The 17,448-nt window shown below is 43.0% G+C and overlaps 1 protein-coding gene across 5 annotated transcripts in view; it reads left to right on the top strand.

Annotated features, from left to right (window-relative positions):
• The window catches only part of DGKI (diacylglycerol kinase iota), a 199,452-nt gene that overhangs the window by 26,645 nt on the left and 155,359 nt on the right, over positions 1-17,448 (top strand). The window lies entirely within an intron of this gene.

Below are 17,448 nucleotides of genomic sequence, written 5' to 3'. Positions count from 1 at the left end.
TTATGGCTTCTTTTCCCCAGTTGCTTACAGTGCCATAAAGTGAGTGCATCTACTTTTCAGATTACTTGTTGTAGTACAAGATGAGGAAAATTTTGGTGGCTAGGTCTAAATGCTTTTCTTAAAGTGAGCTGGGAATAAAAAGTCTGTTTTCCTTCACCCCTGCAAGGCTGTACATCATAAATGTTAGTTTGCCCTCTCCCTGTGAGCTGGGTTGTGGCAGGGCTGCTGCTGGAAGTTCTGGGTGGTTCAGATGCAGTGTGAGCCAGAGCAAGATCTGAGGAGGTTTTGTTTTGTTTTCTCCTTTGGCATCCATTCACGTTACCCCAGCTCTCTGAGGAGCTGCAGTAGCTGGGGACTGATGGAATGACAGAGCCCCAGGGAGGGAAAACTGATGGTTTCTGTTTGGAAGGAGGGGAAGAGGAAAGGTGTGTTCTGTGGCACCCTGTATTAATTGTTTCAGGAGAGGATGTTTGTGTCTTTAGGCTTGCTGTGTCTCAGACTCTGCTCTACAGCTGACCCTGAAGGCAGAGCTGAGGCAGGGAAATGGATGTGTCACCTATTCTGACTCTAAATAGTGGTGATGGTGATAACAGCTTTCTTGGAAATTATGTATATGGGGATGAGAGGTGGAAATGCTGCTGGAGACATCAACCAGCTGATTTTGAAACTGTGGTGTACTTAACCCTCCTGCCCCCAAACACAGAACTCCTCCCCCTTCCCTGAATCCCAGATCTCCATCTCTATTTCAGGACTTGATTGATCACAAACTTCCTGAAATAAGGGAGAAGGCTCAAGGAGGATGTTAAATTTGGATATTCAAAGATGTTAATTGCAATAGAACCAATTTCCTGATGAGAGCTCTTCTCCACAGAGAAGTCATCTCATCATTGTAGAAACACCACCATAATTAACAGGAGCTGAAGCATTTATTGGCAGCTCATCACAGAGGCCTAGGTTAGTGTGTGTCCAGATAATCTCCTTTTTCACAGGAGCGATATCTTCATGCTCAAAGATGAGGTGTCTTGGTTTATGCTTGCCTCTCTGTTACTGATGTCTCAGTTATTCTCAGAACAGCAAATGTGTGGTTCTTTTGTCCACTTATCCAGACACAGAATTAGAATGATTGGACATCTTTTTGGGTAAAGTAGTATAGCAACTTTTCAGAGTGTTTAAAATTCAACCCAATAAAAATCCTGGAAAAATGAAGAGGGCAACCTTTCTCTTATGTCTCTTCTCCTTAGCTCTGTTTCCCTTTGGTGTTTCATGTGTGAGGCTTATGCTGCAAATTTGGACGCTGAGATGATAAATGCTGTATGCCTGGCCTCTGAGTGAGGAATAAAATTAATCCAATTCCTGTTATCCAGAAAGCAAAGCAGTGCAGGGCAAATCAGAAACCTGTTCTGTGGGAGAAGGTGTCTGGGAGGGTTGCACTGAAATAGAGAAGAATCTTTTAGCTGAGATGAGCCACAGTTTAATTTTCCTTGTAGGTCTCCAGCAGGGTCACTTGGTTATGCACATCCCCAATGGGTTAGACTTGGAAGTCTTTGGTCAGGTAAGATTCTAATGTTGGTGTAGAAGTGATGCACATGAACTACAGTTGCCTGGATCAGGGAAAAGCAAAATACTGTTGCACAGAAAGCAAAGCCATTTGCCTAGCTCCAGGTGCTTCCAGCATTTTGCCAGTGGGTATGGAATGAAGACACACAGAATTATGCTTCAGAAATGGACACTGTTTCTTAATCAGTACACAAGTGTGACAGAAGACTATTTTAAGAGCATCTACATTTGGTACAAAGGATGCAGAATCCCTCATTTAGTCTGATCTGTGCACTCCTTCTGCTTCAGCCTTCTCCTCAGCCACTTTCCCAACTCCCACCTGATGCTGCCAGAATTAGAACTCTGTCCCTACCAAAGCGACCCACAGCTCAGCAGCCCCTTGCCTTTCCCAGCCCCTCTCTGCTCCAGGCAGACAGCTTTCCCTACATATATCCCTGAATGTCAGGAACACGTTCTCTGCTCCCACTGCATCCTCCTTCTGCATGTACAGCCCACTCCTCCCCACCTGTTGCTGGTTATGGAAAAGGAACAAAAGCGAGCACGAGCAAATGTGCAGAGCTCTGTACAGCAGCAGAGGTGTCAATCTGAGCAAATCCCCAGCTTTAGCAAAAGCCTTCTTTCCCCTGCAGTGCCAGCGTTGCTTTGCAGCTTGTGGTCCTTCCTGTGCTGAGCCAGGGGCTGGAAGGGTTTTTTTTGTGTCTTGTCTCAACCTCCTGCTTCATGCCCAGTGACCAACCAAGCACCACTGCCTACAGAGCATCCATAGCCTGGGACATTAGGGTACCTGCTGGTCCTAAAACATGATGAGAAGATTTTGTTGCCCTAAACATCTTATAGCAGGGGTAAACAGTGATATACAAATCCCTCTTCTTCCATGGGACAGAATGTCACTATTCAGAGGAACCAGTAGGTTCTTAAGCCAGTCCATGGCTGTGGTCTGCACACAGCATGTGGGTCAGAGCCAGACCCCTGTGCAGCTGCACTGAGGCCTCTCCCCACCTGGGAGCTCAAAATAATCTTGAGAGAAGCCAGAAGTGTAAGTAAAAGTCTGGTCATGAATGATTTTCTCTGCATGACAAACCTCACCTTTGCCAAAGGCTGTGCTGGTGGGAGAGGAGAGTTACCTTAGACCTTCTTGTCCTGGTGTCTTCAAGTACCAGCTCAAAATAATCTTGAGAGAAGCCAGAAGTGCAAGTAAAAGTTGAACTAACTAATTTGGGTGGGTTTTGACTGTGTCTGTCATCCCAGAATGGGGGAGTGCAAGAACTGTAGGAGGAAAGTTGGATGAGAGAGGGTGGTTGGGTGAGGATTTCAAATATGTGCAGGAGTATGTGCCTTAATGCATTGAGTGTGTTGGAGGTGAGGAACTAGAAAAAGAGAAGTTCTCTTAATAAGTCTGAGTCACTGTGTGAGTGGGGGGTGGTGGCAGAGAAGTCTCAGTGAGGCAGGGATTCATAAACTGAGGAGGCCACTGGAAATTTTGCATGGGCTGAACTGGAAAACATGGAGGGGAAAGGAATGAAAACTGCTGTGCCAAGCTCTTCTAAAAAACCCTTTGAACTCTTTGCAGAGCCCACCTAGTGTTTACCTTGTGGAGCTTGTGAAAATAGACCATGCAAACCTTCTGAGGGACTGGAAGCATAATCTCAAGTAAATGGCAAATGGTTAACTTAATGAATAAATCTTGGACAATCTTCCCCTTGGTCCCTACACCACCTCTTCCTGGTTCAGGTACAAACCCAAAGGAGGCTTCAGTTGAAATAGTTTCAGCTGAATTTGTTTCTAAGGTTGTTCAGCTATGAATCTCTGAGCAAAACTGGAGGTAGGAGACTCATGGGGATTGAAGAAGAAGAAATAGCCCCCACAGTGCTTTCCTGCTGATCTGTGCACTCTGAGAGCCCAGAATATACTTTACACAAGGGGGGTAGCAAAGCCACCTGGGATTCCCATGTACACCTCTTCAAAAAAAGCAGCCCCCACAGAGAAATGAAAAAAGCAAAGTAGAGGGAGAGAGTAAACTTAGGTTGAATTTTAAAATGGCTTTGCTGAAGAATTAGGACCATGTTTATGAAAGAAAAGAGACTTCTAACAGGGGGCAGATTATTTAAAGTAGGTTTTGCAACACCTTCATCCAGAATGAATGAACCTTAGCTCAACTTAGTGTTGTTTTATTAACTTGTCTCTTCTTTCTACCTGTGGGCCTGAGCACACATACATAAATATTTCCAGAGATGGCTCCTTGAGTGCTGTTTCCCACATCTTTGTAAGGAGTAACAAGTAGTGGGCATGTCAGAAGGATCCAGATCATAAGAGTTTATAGTTTAGCAGAATACAGACCAGTGGGGGTGAAGTTAGCCAAGTTGCATATATGAAGCTCCATCTGAATTATGCCTGAACTTTGCACTTAAAATTTAGGGCTGCTAATTTAAGAAAGTATATTTCTGAAAGAGTTTGGGAGGAAGCCTAGCTGCGTTCCAGATAAAGAGGCACACGAGCACCCATGTGTGCTGGGCAAGCAGGGGACCTGTGCAAAGCACAGCAAAAGGACAACCCGTTGTAAACCACAGTGAAACAGAGACTGCTTCTCTGGCAGTTATTTGCCATAGCTGCTGGGTCTTTCAGCTAAACTCAGACCAGCCCAAGCCTTGAATTAGCTAGAAATCAGTAGTCCAACTGCTTTCAGAATTGTGCTTTTATCCACTGGAGGCAGGCTGAGCAATGCCAAGTCTTCCATGGGGACCATGATTCATATGCCAGTGAACAGCTGCTGCAGATCCCTGGGTATGCCCAAATGATGCTGAAACTGATGCTTCTGCTATGGTGTGAGGCTATTTTGTTGTGGTGTGGGTGAATGATTAACTAGTTGTTAATTTCAGGTAAATTCAGGTAAATAGGGTCCTCATTAGCTTTGGTGTTGCATGCAGTGGGAATTCAGCCTCTTGAAATATTCTGCCTGTTGTTTTCCATCTTGAAATCACTAATTTTCTAGGTATTTACTTCGATGCAAATGAGTGAGATAGCGTTGCTCTTTCTCTGAATGATATTTGTTGTACTAAAAATTAGGAGGGGAAGAACAACTTAGGAATCTCTGCATCTAGCATATATATATACACACACATATATATTTATATATGTATTCCTCCTGAGATGGAAAGCATGGTTAGACAACTAGACATGCACACAGCAACTCTTGCCCCTAGTTTTTTCTCTGTTACAAGAAAATACGTGAAGAAAAATATGGTGTCTCTGAGTGGGAGTTATCACCTTGTAAGTATTGGCTTAAGACCAGAAGAAACAAGGTTTGTTTGAGACCTACATAATTCTGGCCTAGATCTCTGGTCCATAGTACGGAAAAAAACTTCATTTAGAAAGCTCTAGGCCACTGCAAACATCTTGTCTTTTTGGTGTTTCTCATATGTTTAGCCTCCTTTGCTTTCTGTTTTCAGTTTTCATCTCTGAAACACCTTCTCAGGGCTGCCCCCTCACTAATGGCATTAAAATTGCATTGCTGATGTATAGTGAGGTAGGATAAGGCTGATAGTGTGGATTTTAGGAGAAGGGAGTTGTCATGGGAAATGCTGGAAAGTTTCATCTAAAATAGCTGGGATTAGGGGTCTCTGTTTTCATAGCATGGTTCTCAAGCTGCATTATCCTACCCCGTGCTCTCTGCCTTGCTTCTGATTTCTGTTTGGAAAAATCCAGAGAGCAGTCAGGCCTAATGCATCCCTCTGCACCACAGTGGTTATTTCTGCCAAATTCTGGATATTGGACTTGGAAAGCTCATAGGACCTGTGGAGAAAGGAAGAGAGGAGGAAAGGGTGATTATCAAACACATTATCTTTTTGATCTCTTTTTTGAGGGAGGGGTAAAGGGAGGAGAAGGACAGAGGAGCCGAAAAGGAGAGTTCTGATGCTAGTTTATTTAATGAGCAAAACACATAAAGATTAGGGTTCCTATGGCAACTAGCTACCAGCAGAAGCACCTCAAGGATTTGGGGAGGAGTGGGGGGAATGATGGAATGGTTAAGCACAAGGTTCCAGCATTTTGGATTAAAAACACCTTTACCCAGCTGCAGCAATATCCTCAAGTTATTTGCTGCAGAACAACATTTGTGTATGAAAATGTCCTCAGCTCTAGAGGACACGTTCTCCATGTTAGTTGGAGTCAACAGGAGCAGTTTTATTGACAGTCCTGTCATGTTCCCTCTCTGAAGAGTCTGAGGAGAGGGAGATGGCAGATGATGGAGGGACATTAGAAGCTGAGTGGCAAGTGCACGAGGGACACAAGTTAAGGTTTGTGGCTATGATATCTTACTCTGTCTCCTATTCTGCAAGGCCACAGGAGCCACATCCCTTCTCCTAGATGTAAAAAAGGTTGCAGAGCAACTTTCTTCTCTGGTCTTCAGACAATGCCATTTCAATAAAATTAGGATAAATGTATGCAGAGGATAAAAGCAGCAGAAATCTTTAAAATGTCAATTTTGTTTAGCTTTTTAAAAAATTATTTTCTCCAGTGCTGTAGTAGCTCCCAGAGCCTGGGTGCTTGTATTTGTTCTCTGCTTGATGCCAGACCTCTTGCTGAGAAGAACATCTCTCACCAGGTATTGTGTTTTTTTCATTTGGATTTCAAATGCCAAATCATGCAGTCATTTGAATCTGGGCGTAAGGGGAGGATGCAGGAGGTTAAGGATAGCTTCTGTTTACATCACCACAGTACAGAGCAGAACCATCTGTATGCAATTTCAGTTGTTGGTATTGAAGATCCTACTGAACAGTCCCCTGAGCTAACCCAACCCTGGGAGGTTGATTGAGTGATTTTCTTAATTGGGTTTTGTCTGTTGATCTCACTCGCTTGTTGTTTTTTTTTTTTCCCTTTTTAATAACTTATTATAATCATGCCCCTCTGTCTACTAAAAAATCCCCTACACCTCACATTGAGAAAGAATTCTATTTGTCCTTTGGCATCTGGTGGTTGGCATAGCTTTAGTTAGAGCTCATGTTGCTGCTGATCAGTGGACACAGGGAAGTGTTCCCTGCTCATCCTGGGCTGTGCACACACAGACATGGACCAGCCTGTGCTGGCAAGGCTGACAGAGAGAGGGTTTGTCAGTCAGTCTGCAGGTGAAATCTGAAATCAGGCTAATTTCAGTGTTCATGGAGTAAATAGCAAGTTGTGAGCTTGTCCCACCAGAAAGAGCTGCTGTGTGAGTTGTGTGACCCAGTTCCATGAATGTGGGCTATCCTAGGATGAAATCATTCCATATGAGGAGAGCATTTGCACTGCTTGTGACAGAAGAGTGCATATGGCAGGAATGAGATGTGTGTGGGGCTTACAGAAAGACAAATAGCACAGGAGGATGAAGGGGCTTTACCTCTGATCAGAAAAAGATACGTCCAAAATTTTAATAGGTCATAGCTGTTAATAAGAGCAACAATCCCACAACTGTCATAAATGGAGATGGTGGATGGGGAAGGAAAAATTTAGGAGATGGGAAATATGCAGTAACATGATGAAGGGAGATAGGCTGATATGAGAACCTGAATAGAATTCAGGAAAATGAAATATGATGAGGAGGTTTGGAACTGGGGCAGGAGGAGAAAGGCACAATGGGTGCTGTGTGGGTAGGAGTGAAGTGGGGGAGTAGGAACTGAGCCAGATAAAAGGGGAAGGGAGGAATGGTTAGTGGAGAAAATGATCAGGGCAAGGAAGGTAGAGATTTGTAAGGCAATAGGAGGGGAGGAGATTAAATGTTGAAGGTGGAAGAAGGAGGGCAAGCAGAGAGCAGAAGTGTAACAGGGATATTGAATTAGAGAGGTGTGGGGGATGGATCTAAAAGGTGAGAGCAGGGAAAGGAGGAGAAAATGTTCTATTACCTAGGGAAAGCAAAAGGTTTGAGAGAGAGCATTAATTTTAAAGGGGAGGAGTGCAGGGGATGGAGAGAGCAGTAAACAACAAAAACCTCAGGAAAAAAAAATAGAGCTATAAAACAAGCAACAAAACAACAAAAAGGTGAGAAAATAAAAGGAGAGGGGTGAAAAAGAAAGAGCCCCCAAGGGTGACAATGTGTTACTTTGCAGACACAGCACCTTGAGAAACTCCTCAGATACACATGTTCCTGTGAGCTCCCATGCAAGCTTATCTTTGTGCTTCCCCTGATCTCCCTGATGGAAGTGGGCAGCCTTTGCCAAAGGAAATGAAATCTTCACAGCTACAGGGTATGACTGTCTAGATGACCTAACAAAAATGCCCTCCACGCTGCCTCTGCCTGTACATTTGCTACATAAATTTAGGGTGAGGACACAGTTTAATTCCAGTTTCTAATACCTTCCTGCTGTTCAGAGAATACCCTCAGTGTATGCAGCACTGGGTAGTGTGCATATTTTTGAGTAACTTGTGTAATAAAGATTTTATTTTAGTGGTAGGAGCAAATGCTGTCCTCAAGAAGCAGATGTGGTCTGTGTATCCTGAGTGGCTGACAGATGAAAGTGTACAGTGCAAATAATGCTCAAAACTGTGATCAATGCCTGAAATGTCTTTTTAAAGAGAGCTTGCTGTCATTCTCCTGCATATCTGCTCTGCCCTGGAACAGCCATGACAAGCTGTGACATGCAGAGTTTTAGGGAAATTCCTGTTAGCTTGGGGTGCCCAGCCAGGAATGGCAAAAACCCAGGAGGATGCATGGGATTCTCCTGCAAATCTGCAAGATTTGTTCTTGCAGCAAGAGATGTGGCTACAAATGCTACTACTTTTAAGCCAGACTTCCAAGTATGTTGTGCTCTGAATGAATTGATGAGCATAGCCTGAGGCACACTGTTTCTCACTTGTTCTGGTCTGCCTGCAAAACAGCATTTTCAGGGAGGCTGGGATGCCTACCCCAGGCACTCATTTGTGGCTGAACTCTGTCAGAGAGAGGCAAGTGCCAAACACATGCTCTGATTTGTAAGCACCATGAAGGAATTGTTCTGGAGGGGGTTGCAACCATTCACGCACTCTCCCTACCAGGCCTTTTATAAATTTTTCATTTACAGTCAAAGATTGAGTCAACAGACTAAGTGGTGGATGGGGTGAGGCCTCAGGCATCCTCAGCAAGACAGAATCTGTCAGGCTGAGCTCTCTGTGTGCAGTGAAATAATAGCATGATGATGTTTCTAAGCCAGGCTTCACTTTCCTAGGCTTAGCTTCAGCTCACCTGGCCTCTCTTGATCTCCAATTAGATTTCCATCTGCAATTGTCACCATTATGAGCATCGCTCCTTTGACTTATGTTTTCATTGGGAAATAACTTTTTCCTTTCATCTGGAAACTTTCCACTTCTGTTTCCTCTGTATGCTCTACACTAGACTTCTCCATTAGTAACTTCTGGGTGTTCAGCCCACTTGGAAGTAAAATAGGTTGCTATATTAAAGTTGCATTTGAAATGCAGAATTTTGGTGGTGGGCTGAACATAGGTGGAAATCAATCACATTTTTGGCTAATGCACAGAAAAATGCTTTTCTGCCTATGTGAGGGGTGGAAAGGTGCAGGCTTGTCAAAGAAAATCTCAACTCTTCTGTGATTTTTGAAAGTGTTGGGAGAAAAGCATTTGACAAGTAAAACCAAAAATAAGTGGGGAATTGGATGGGGCTATGCTGATCATTGATTACTGTTTCTGTAATTGCATAATTGACAAGTCTGAATATATATGGGGGGGGGAATGCTGAATTTTCTTGTGCCTAAATTTTTAAGGAACTTGCATATTACTGTAATAAAATCAAGCCCTCTAGCACAGTATTTGAAAAATTCTCCTGTGCTGCAAGGAGCCATCAATGAGATGTCAGACATTGCCAGCTTCCTGGGTCCCCGCTGGAGTGGGAATTTGGAAGTGAAAATACCCAGGTGATCTTGGGGAAGCACACAGGGCCATCTGTTGTAAGGAAAGGTGGGAAAATCTCCAAGGTTTCTGCTAACCTGAGCATGTGGGAAAGGCATTGCTGGTCTCAGGGTGGGGATTGTTTTAGTCACAAGTGTGTGAGCAAGACACCAGTCAAGCAGCTGAGGGTTTGACCACGTGGTTGATGGTGCCAGTGCTCAAATGGTGGATATTTGTTGTAAGGAGGTCAATCAGTACAGAAATTAAAGGAATACAAGATGTTATTTCTAGTCCAATATCCAGTACATCTATTAAAGTAAGCCAAGATTTATAAAGAAGGTTAATTTGTTCTCTTACACAATCTCAAAATAGCAGCATCATCTATTGAGACTCCAAGCACTGATCCCTGCTAAATTGTCTCCCACACTTTTGGTGATGTTCAAGTGCTTTTTGCAAGTGTAACAAAGGTGGGAAAGGTCACTTGTTCTCCATCTGATCCCTGTCTTTCTGCTACTGTTTCACCTTTTCTTCTGTGAGTGGGTTTCATCTGTCCCCAACTGGTAATAGTGCAGCTAATGTAAAACCTCTATCAACTTTATTGTGAGTGCTGATGGTTTGTGTTGAACCAGCAGTCTTGTTGTGGGTAAATTGGCTTGTTTAGGACATTAAGTATTTAAAGCTTCCATTTTAGTGGGTACTTATTTGGCTGGTGAGAGGACAAACTGTTTGAATGCTTTTATTCTTTGTTTCATCCATAGAGTGATTGCCCTCCTGCACTGACTAGGTAAGCAATTTTATAAAAGGATTTTTTTTTCTTTTGCTCCTGATGCAGTTTTCTTGGCAGCTTCAAGCTACAAGTTTAAGATGAAGCCTCCACCTTATGCAGATTTCTGGAGCTTTTTTAAGCAAAAGTCCTCCTCCCACTCCTCAAAGTTGTGTGGCTTTGTACCACTGTTCTTGCTGTGTGCAGGCTGCCTGTCAGAGCTGCATGGAGGCTTGGCTTAGGTTCTCTTCTTTTTCCCCTTCCCTGAGGTCTGAGATGCTGCTCTTGTGTCGTGACTGGACACTGTGTTTGAGAACACACAGAGCCACATTTTCTTTGTTTTGGTATTTGATTGAAGATTAGGACAAACAGTTGTTTGTTTTCATGCTGCTGTACTCCTGCAGTCTAAAATGGCTTTCAGAAAGAAAATGAGAGCGTTCTGAGGGCATCTATGAGTTCATCAGCTCTGAAATGGGAGGTGGCTACTGCAAGGACAAAAGCAGTGCCAATACCTTGGCATGTGCTGGGGCAAACACTTTCCTGCAGCTGCTTTTCTCAGTAGGAAAAATTTTAAATTTCTCCTTGCTTTATTTGTACTGGTGAAGCTTGGTGAGTGAGAACTGAGCCTATATTAGTGTTTGTAGATGGAAGGCACTAAGAATGTCCCAAAATAAAAATTTTATGTTAAGGGGAAAAAGATCATCTTGATCTGCAAAGTCCACCTGGATACAATGAATAAGGCAAAAATAGATAAACATCTGTTCCAATTTGGGAGCAGGTGATTTTGGAGCCTACATCATGTTGGGGTAGCTTTTTGTCAAAGGAGGAGAAAATGCAATGAGAGGCAGGTTTGGGAAGTGGGGTAAACTGGGCGGGGGGGTGAACCTGCCAAAAGTCTGGGTGAATCCTGCAAAGGGAATTTCTGTGCTGCAGCACTGGAAAGGGCTTTGGGGACACTCAACAGCAAGCAGGAGTTCACCAAGGGGGAGCTGCATGGAGCATCATAGCTCCTTTGGTTGATGGGCTAAGCTAGACTCAAGTTTATCCAGTTGGAACCTACCTCTGGCATGTCTGGTGAAGGACAGGTCAGCAGGCTGCCCCAGAAGTGCCCAGAACCAACCAGAGCTGAGGTTTGAGGCTTTGCTGCTGAGTCAGTGCCTGAGGCAGGCTGAGCCTCCTGGCAGCCGTGCAGAGGCAGCTGAGATTGCCCTGCTCTCAGGACTGAGAGCCTTCAGCCTCAGAGCTGGGAGCATGAGCACTTTGGCTTTGCAGAGCTACTGGGGCTCAGTGCTGCTGAGAGCTTGTGTCATCTCTGTCCTGCTCCCACGTGCTGTACTCAGCAGAGATCTGCTCATGACCCTTTTCAGCCCTATTGACCAAGACTCCATCACCAGATAAATATTTGGAGCTTCACACTTGCTGCAAAAAAAAAAAAAAAAAAAGAAAAAAAGCAAGCTTTTAAACTCTGTTTTGCAAACTGCACTAAAGGTTTAATAAAGTGAGTATTTTTAGCATGTCATAAAAATATAGAGCCCCACTCTTATTTTTATCCCTTCAATCTCTGCAAAATTAATTGAAGGCATTTTACCTTGCTTTCCTTTTCTTCCCTGACTTTGAGAAACCAGCTAACTTTAGTACCCAGGAGGGAAGGCATCATCAGATGTTGGCAAAGGCTGGCCATGTTGTGAGTCTATTTATAGCAAGTGTGTATGGAACCACCTTGTCTTTCTTTTCTTAGCATCAGCTGCAGGAGCACAGCTATCAATTATCCATGAGGCTAATGATAATACAGGGTAAGCTATGTAAAGCAGGTGCTCAGAGGCCAAAGAAAAGGGGGAGGTAGGTGACAGGACACAGAAAATGAGGTTTTAGGAATTGAAAAAAATCCCTTTGCTCAGCCTGAAAACCCTTATTATCTGCAATAATTAGTAATAACAGGGGTGCCTGCACAAAGTCATTGTGACTGCTTTCAGCTGGTGTGCCCCTCCCAAGCATGATTTCTCTCATTTATTTTCATTGTGTTGGCAATCAAGGGCAGTGGGTTTTTTCTTCCTTTCTCTTTGTTGTTATTTTTTTTTCTTTTTCTCCTGCTCACTTTGCTTTTAATAGATCTTAAGCTGAGTGCTCTGCTTCCCCCCACTCTGTCCTGGGTTCTGATATTTGGGTTGGTAATAGCAGGTTCTAGTTTCTCTGTGAAAAACTGAGCCTCTGCTATTTCTCACGCTGGGAGATTGTACACGCACGTTTGTTTCCTCTTTTGTCTCCATTTCAGAGAGGATTTTGCCTGTAAGGGCTCTGGAGGGAGAAGGGAGCAAGCGGAGGGATGTCGGAGGGATGTCGTTCCACTCGCTGCCAGTGACAAAGCTGATTGTCAGCTATATATCAGCCTTTTTTAATGGCTTGTCTGTGCTGCTTTCATCTCTAAGCACAGGAGAGCAGGACAGTGTGAACTCTGCTCTTGACAGCAGCTCAGGTTCTGACACCATCTGCCACCTAATCCACTTCCAAGGAAGGGGCTGACGTTTGTGTGCATGTGTGTGCACACATGCCCTCCCCACCCCGCCATACATCATTTCAGCAGACTCACACTGATCAGCTCACCAGCAAGCTTTCTCTTCCAGGAATTAGCCTTTGATTGTATTACCTCTTTTCTTCCTCCTGCTTTAGATTTCCCAGTTTCAGTTTGGCACACTGGTGGGAGGCACTTCTCTGTTTTCAACCTAGCCTGGCTGTCTGAGGTGTTGGACTTGGAGATTATTTTTTAAATTTTCCTGGAAGTATGAGTGTGAGCTACATGGATTTCTTTTGCAAAAGCAGCAGGAAACAGAACAGGTGTAAAATGTCTGTGTCAGGCTCCTTGGATAGCTGGTAAGTGGGTTCTTGCAGGAACTGTTGAATTTTAGGCTTGACAAGCTTCATGACATAATGCTTAGTGACATAATGGCCAATCTTGTCCACAAGCACTGAAGGTGTTTCAAGATTGCTGGACTCCTTTCTCTAATCCGTGAGGAAAGGCAGCTCTCATCACACACGATGCTGTGGTGTATGTGCTGGTGGTTTGAGATGAGCAGCATCCAGCACAGCTCTCTGAGTGTACCTGATCCTGTTTGCTCCTGGTGCTCAGTACTGTGCACATTCAGTGCTGTGGAAAGTGGCTTGAGAATTGAGAAGGAAAGGCAAGAGGGGCTTTGGGAATGACAGTGAGGGAGGGAAAAGCCAGTTGTTTTACTTGCAATGATCTATTGTGCCATTTTTCTAGGCTAGGGTAATGAATGTCTGGCAAACTGTAACTCTCTCTGCTGTTGGGTGGTTATTGCACCTGAGTGTTGGGACTTCTTCCTCCTGAGTGCTCATACATAACCTTTTCTTCCTCCTTTGAAGGAGTCTCCATTGTACAAAAATTGGTCTTTTTCCCTGGCTGGGGAGGAAGGAATAATGCTTCCTTCAAAAGTTAACCCAGTCTTGGGAAAGAGATCTCTACCTCTGCTAAGCAAGGGACCAGGAATTCAACTTTCCTGCAAAGCTGAGCAGAGCTCGGCTGTGTAATGCTGAGGGTTTGATTCAGGGCTGCCATCATCTGCAGGGGACTTTAGATCAGGCTCCAAGCTCTCACTGATTCCTGTGAACATCTGCTTTACTTTGTGGTTGTATTTTTTTTTATTTTTTTGCCCCTCCATTTGCCTTTGTAGACCCTCTCCCTCATTGTCTAGGCACATACTAATGGCAGGATGTTATTTGCCCATGTGAGCATCACACTGAGCTTGGAACAGAGGAATGCTGCCATTCAGTTGTCCTTTATTTCATCAAACACACCTAAAGCAAATTACAAAAAAAAAAAAAAAAGCCAGTTTTATACTGAATAATGCTCACTAATTAAGAGAGCAAAAGAAGTTTATTCAATTAATTGCAGGTAGATTTCTGTACAAAAACCTAGTTTATCAGCAATCTTTGCTAAGTGCATTTTATTTTTCTTGTAACAGAAAAAATTACTTTTTTGTTTCTGTAAGATTACTTATGGAGGTGGTTGAAGAGGGGTTTATAGTGAGACTGTATTGATGAATTGATGAAGTCTATTGATGAAGCCTGAAAACTTCTCTCCCTTTCCCATTGACAAATTAAAGCAATTTTCTGCACCTCTAAAAGAGGTAATGGAATAATTCTCTACCTCCAACTAGCAATTTAATATTGATCTGACTAAGACAAAATATTTCAAACAATTGATTAAAGAAATTATCTTCTAACCCAACTTTCAGATATTGTTTGGGATAATTTCCTGTTCGGAAGACAGTTGCAAGCTTCAGGATAATTTTGAAAGTGGGTTCTCCAGAACAAATTAATAGTGGAACTGGCAGAGGTGTGTGATGCTCTGGTTTCATTTAGAGGGTGTTATCCTTCACATTTTGCACTTGTCTGTGTAGTGAAAATAGCACTGTGCCTGTGGAGGAACCTGGCTTCTGAAGTCACACTCTTTTGTTAGAAAATTGTAATTTTTCAGTGAAATATGTTTCCCCAAGGCAATGGAAAACATTGTAATGAGAGCTGTGTGTGTGAGAATTGTGCTTCATTTTGAATTCAAAGTATTCAGAAGGTCCTCTTGTTTCCTAGTTCATTTATTTTTTCATTGGAAAATATCTTCTAATGACTACTAATTAATCCTGATGTGTATTGGCCATCTCCGATAAAAACAAAAGCTCCTTTCCCTGCTGAGACATCTCTAAGGAATTAGAAAACTCTCACTCCCTTCCCTGCTAGGAAGTTTAGTGATTTGTTGTTTTTCAGCTCCATCTCTCTGCTTCTGTGCCTCTAGCATTCTGTCTCAGTATGGGAACTGTGTCTCACAGGCACAGACCTTTTCCAGCCTTCCCTTGAGGTTTGGCCAGGCTGGGGAATTCCCTTAGGCATAGGCAGTCCCCTTGTGCCTCCAGCCAAGCTGCAAGGAGCCCAGCTGCTCCTCATGGGAGGTGCAGGCTGAACTTGCAGTTGAAAGCTTGGAAAATTCCAAATAAATCCCTGGGAAAACGTGTTTGAATGAAATCCAGGAGTTTTGGAGTTCAGTTTCCAGAAAATTTTAATGCATGGAAGAGGAGCAGTTGTGTTCAGAAGACTCTTTAGTCAGCTCGTTGCAGTCAAGCTTATCCAGCACTATTGATAAATTGAAACCCTAAGAAAAAAAAGCCCAAACAAATAAAGAAAAGAGCCAAGATTCTGTCTCCTCTTACAACATTGGGAGTAAGTGTTGACTAAAAGGGACAAAGGGGGATGCTGAACGTGCTCCTGGATTTGGCAGTTTGGAATATTTTTGTCTAGGTTACCTATATCACATGTGTGGAAGACTCTAGCTGGGTGTGTTATTCTTTAGAGAAAGAAATGCTTTTCTGCATTTATTAACTTTGTTATTGGAAAAATAATGTAATTTCTGAATGTATATGCAATTTAAAACATGGTGTATTTCCTTTATTTTTTTAGTTAAATTAAAAGGGATTATGTTGGATGCCCATGCTGAGACCAATAATCTAATCAGCTAAGCATAGATGCACGGTCATTTTTGAAAATGTCCCTTTCCAATTTGTTTACTTTTCCAACTGTTTACCTCAAATTAATTTTGAAAATGTCAGTAATAGGGAGTTGCATGTTCATTCTCCTTATTTTGGAAATGGCAGATAAAACATACACTTGCAGGTTTCCTGATCTGTAATATGAATATACATGTTAAATCTAGCCAACATTTCATAAACTTTTTTTAGGCTGAGTAGTTTTAACATGTTTAATCTCCTCTGATGAAAGGTAAGATCACAGGTCAAATTATTAACTGCAACTATAAAGGCAATTCAAAGGCATTTCTCCCCACCTGGTCCATAATTGGATGTCTAATGTGCCACAGCTCCTTGAATGTGAGAGCAGCAATTGCTCTACACTGGAGACTCATGAGTCAGTACTTGTTCACCTAAAATGTAGATTTGTGCCACTGCTTGTAGGAATCAACAATACCAGTGAAGAGGCTGAAAGATTGATGTGAATCTTTAATCGATGAAAATTAGTTTGTGTTTCAGAATTTTCATACAGCAGTAGGTTATGGTCAGATTCAAAGTGGCAAGCTCCCATTTGTGTGTTTGTGGTGATCTCAAGACAAACATCTGTTTAGCAATGAGATTAAATTTAAAATCAAGTTAACCTCATATAGGAGTATTTGTTGCAAGCAAATTTGAGATTTTTACATCAGGAGCAAAACATTACTCCATACTGCTTACTCTGAGTACTCTGGATTTCTGATCTGCAAGAGCCTATTTTATATAAAGCAACAAAGGGATGTGAGGTTAGAACACCCAGACCGGATGATGCTTGTCTTGGGTTACTGCAGGGAATAAAGTGTGAAATAACACTGGTACTGATGAGGACATGGGATATGTCCTGAAAAGTCAACAGCTGTTGGTGACAATTGACAAAGCACCAGTGTGGGATTTACCTCCAAATTGGAGCAGCAAGGTGCCAGAAATGAGGGAACAGGAAAGCTGCCTGGTCACTGCAGGGGAACTGATTGAGAGTCTTGGCATAGCAAAAGGCAGCACGTAAGTCTGGGGTCAAATTGCCATTTCACTCAAATGGTGGAATCTTGCATCTGTTAGACTTTGCAGCTATGAAGTGGCACAGGTGGGACTACCTCTGGACACAGAATGATAGCAGTCCAGCATAGCTGACCTGAGTTACTTGGTTTTTCAGGAGACCTTTTCACTGAGTAAGTTATCTAACAGAATTTGGAGTATGTACCATGAAATGCTGACAATAATAATTAAGATGTGAGTTTAACTTCTGCCAGCTCTCATCTCTGTCCTATCATTTTAGTCAGTAGGTTCTTAAATTCCTGTTTGTTTTGGTCTGAAGCAGTTCATACATTTTATATCTCACCCTGGAGGTGGATAAGCACAGCTCATCAGTGTATCTTTGTTCTCTCATTTCTGGGAAATCTGTATGCAGTAGGCTGCTTCATCAAATATTCCTAATACTTGAATAGCCTCAAAAAACCCCCAATGCAACCAAATCCTCTAAGACAAACACAGCTAGGACATGTTCTCTTAAAACTGCAGATGAGTACTTGTGCCCATTCCAAATGCTGTAAACACTCACAAGGGCACGTGTGTGTGTCTGGAAGCCTCTGTGCAGTTCAGAGCTGCAACCTCCTGCTCTCAGCACTGATGTTAAATGCCCATCCAAGGGGCATCTGAGCAAGGGAGATGAACAACCCTGTGGACCTTAGACCCTCAACCTCCACTACCCTTCGCATG

The sequence above is a fragment of the Ammospiza caudacuta genome, chromosome 5 (assembly GCF_027887145.1).
Source record: "Ammospiza caudacuta isolate bAmmCau1 chromosome 5, bAmmCau1.pri, whole genome shotgun sequence".
In the NCBI taxonomy this organism is placed as follows: domain Eukaryota; kingdom Metazoa; phylum Chordata; class Aves; order Passeriformes; family Passerellidae; genus Ammospiza; species Ammospiza caudacuta.
This window is presented reverse-complemented; position numbering and strand designations above follow the sequence as displayed.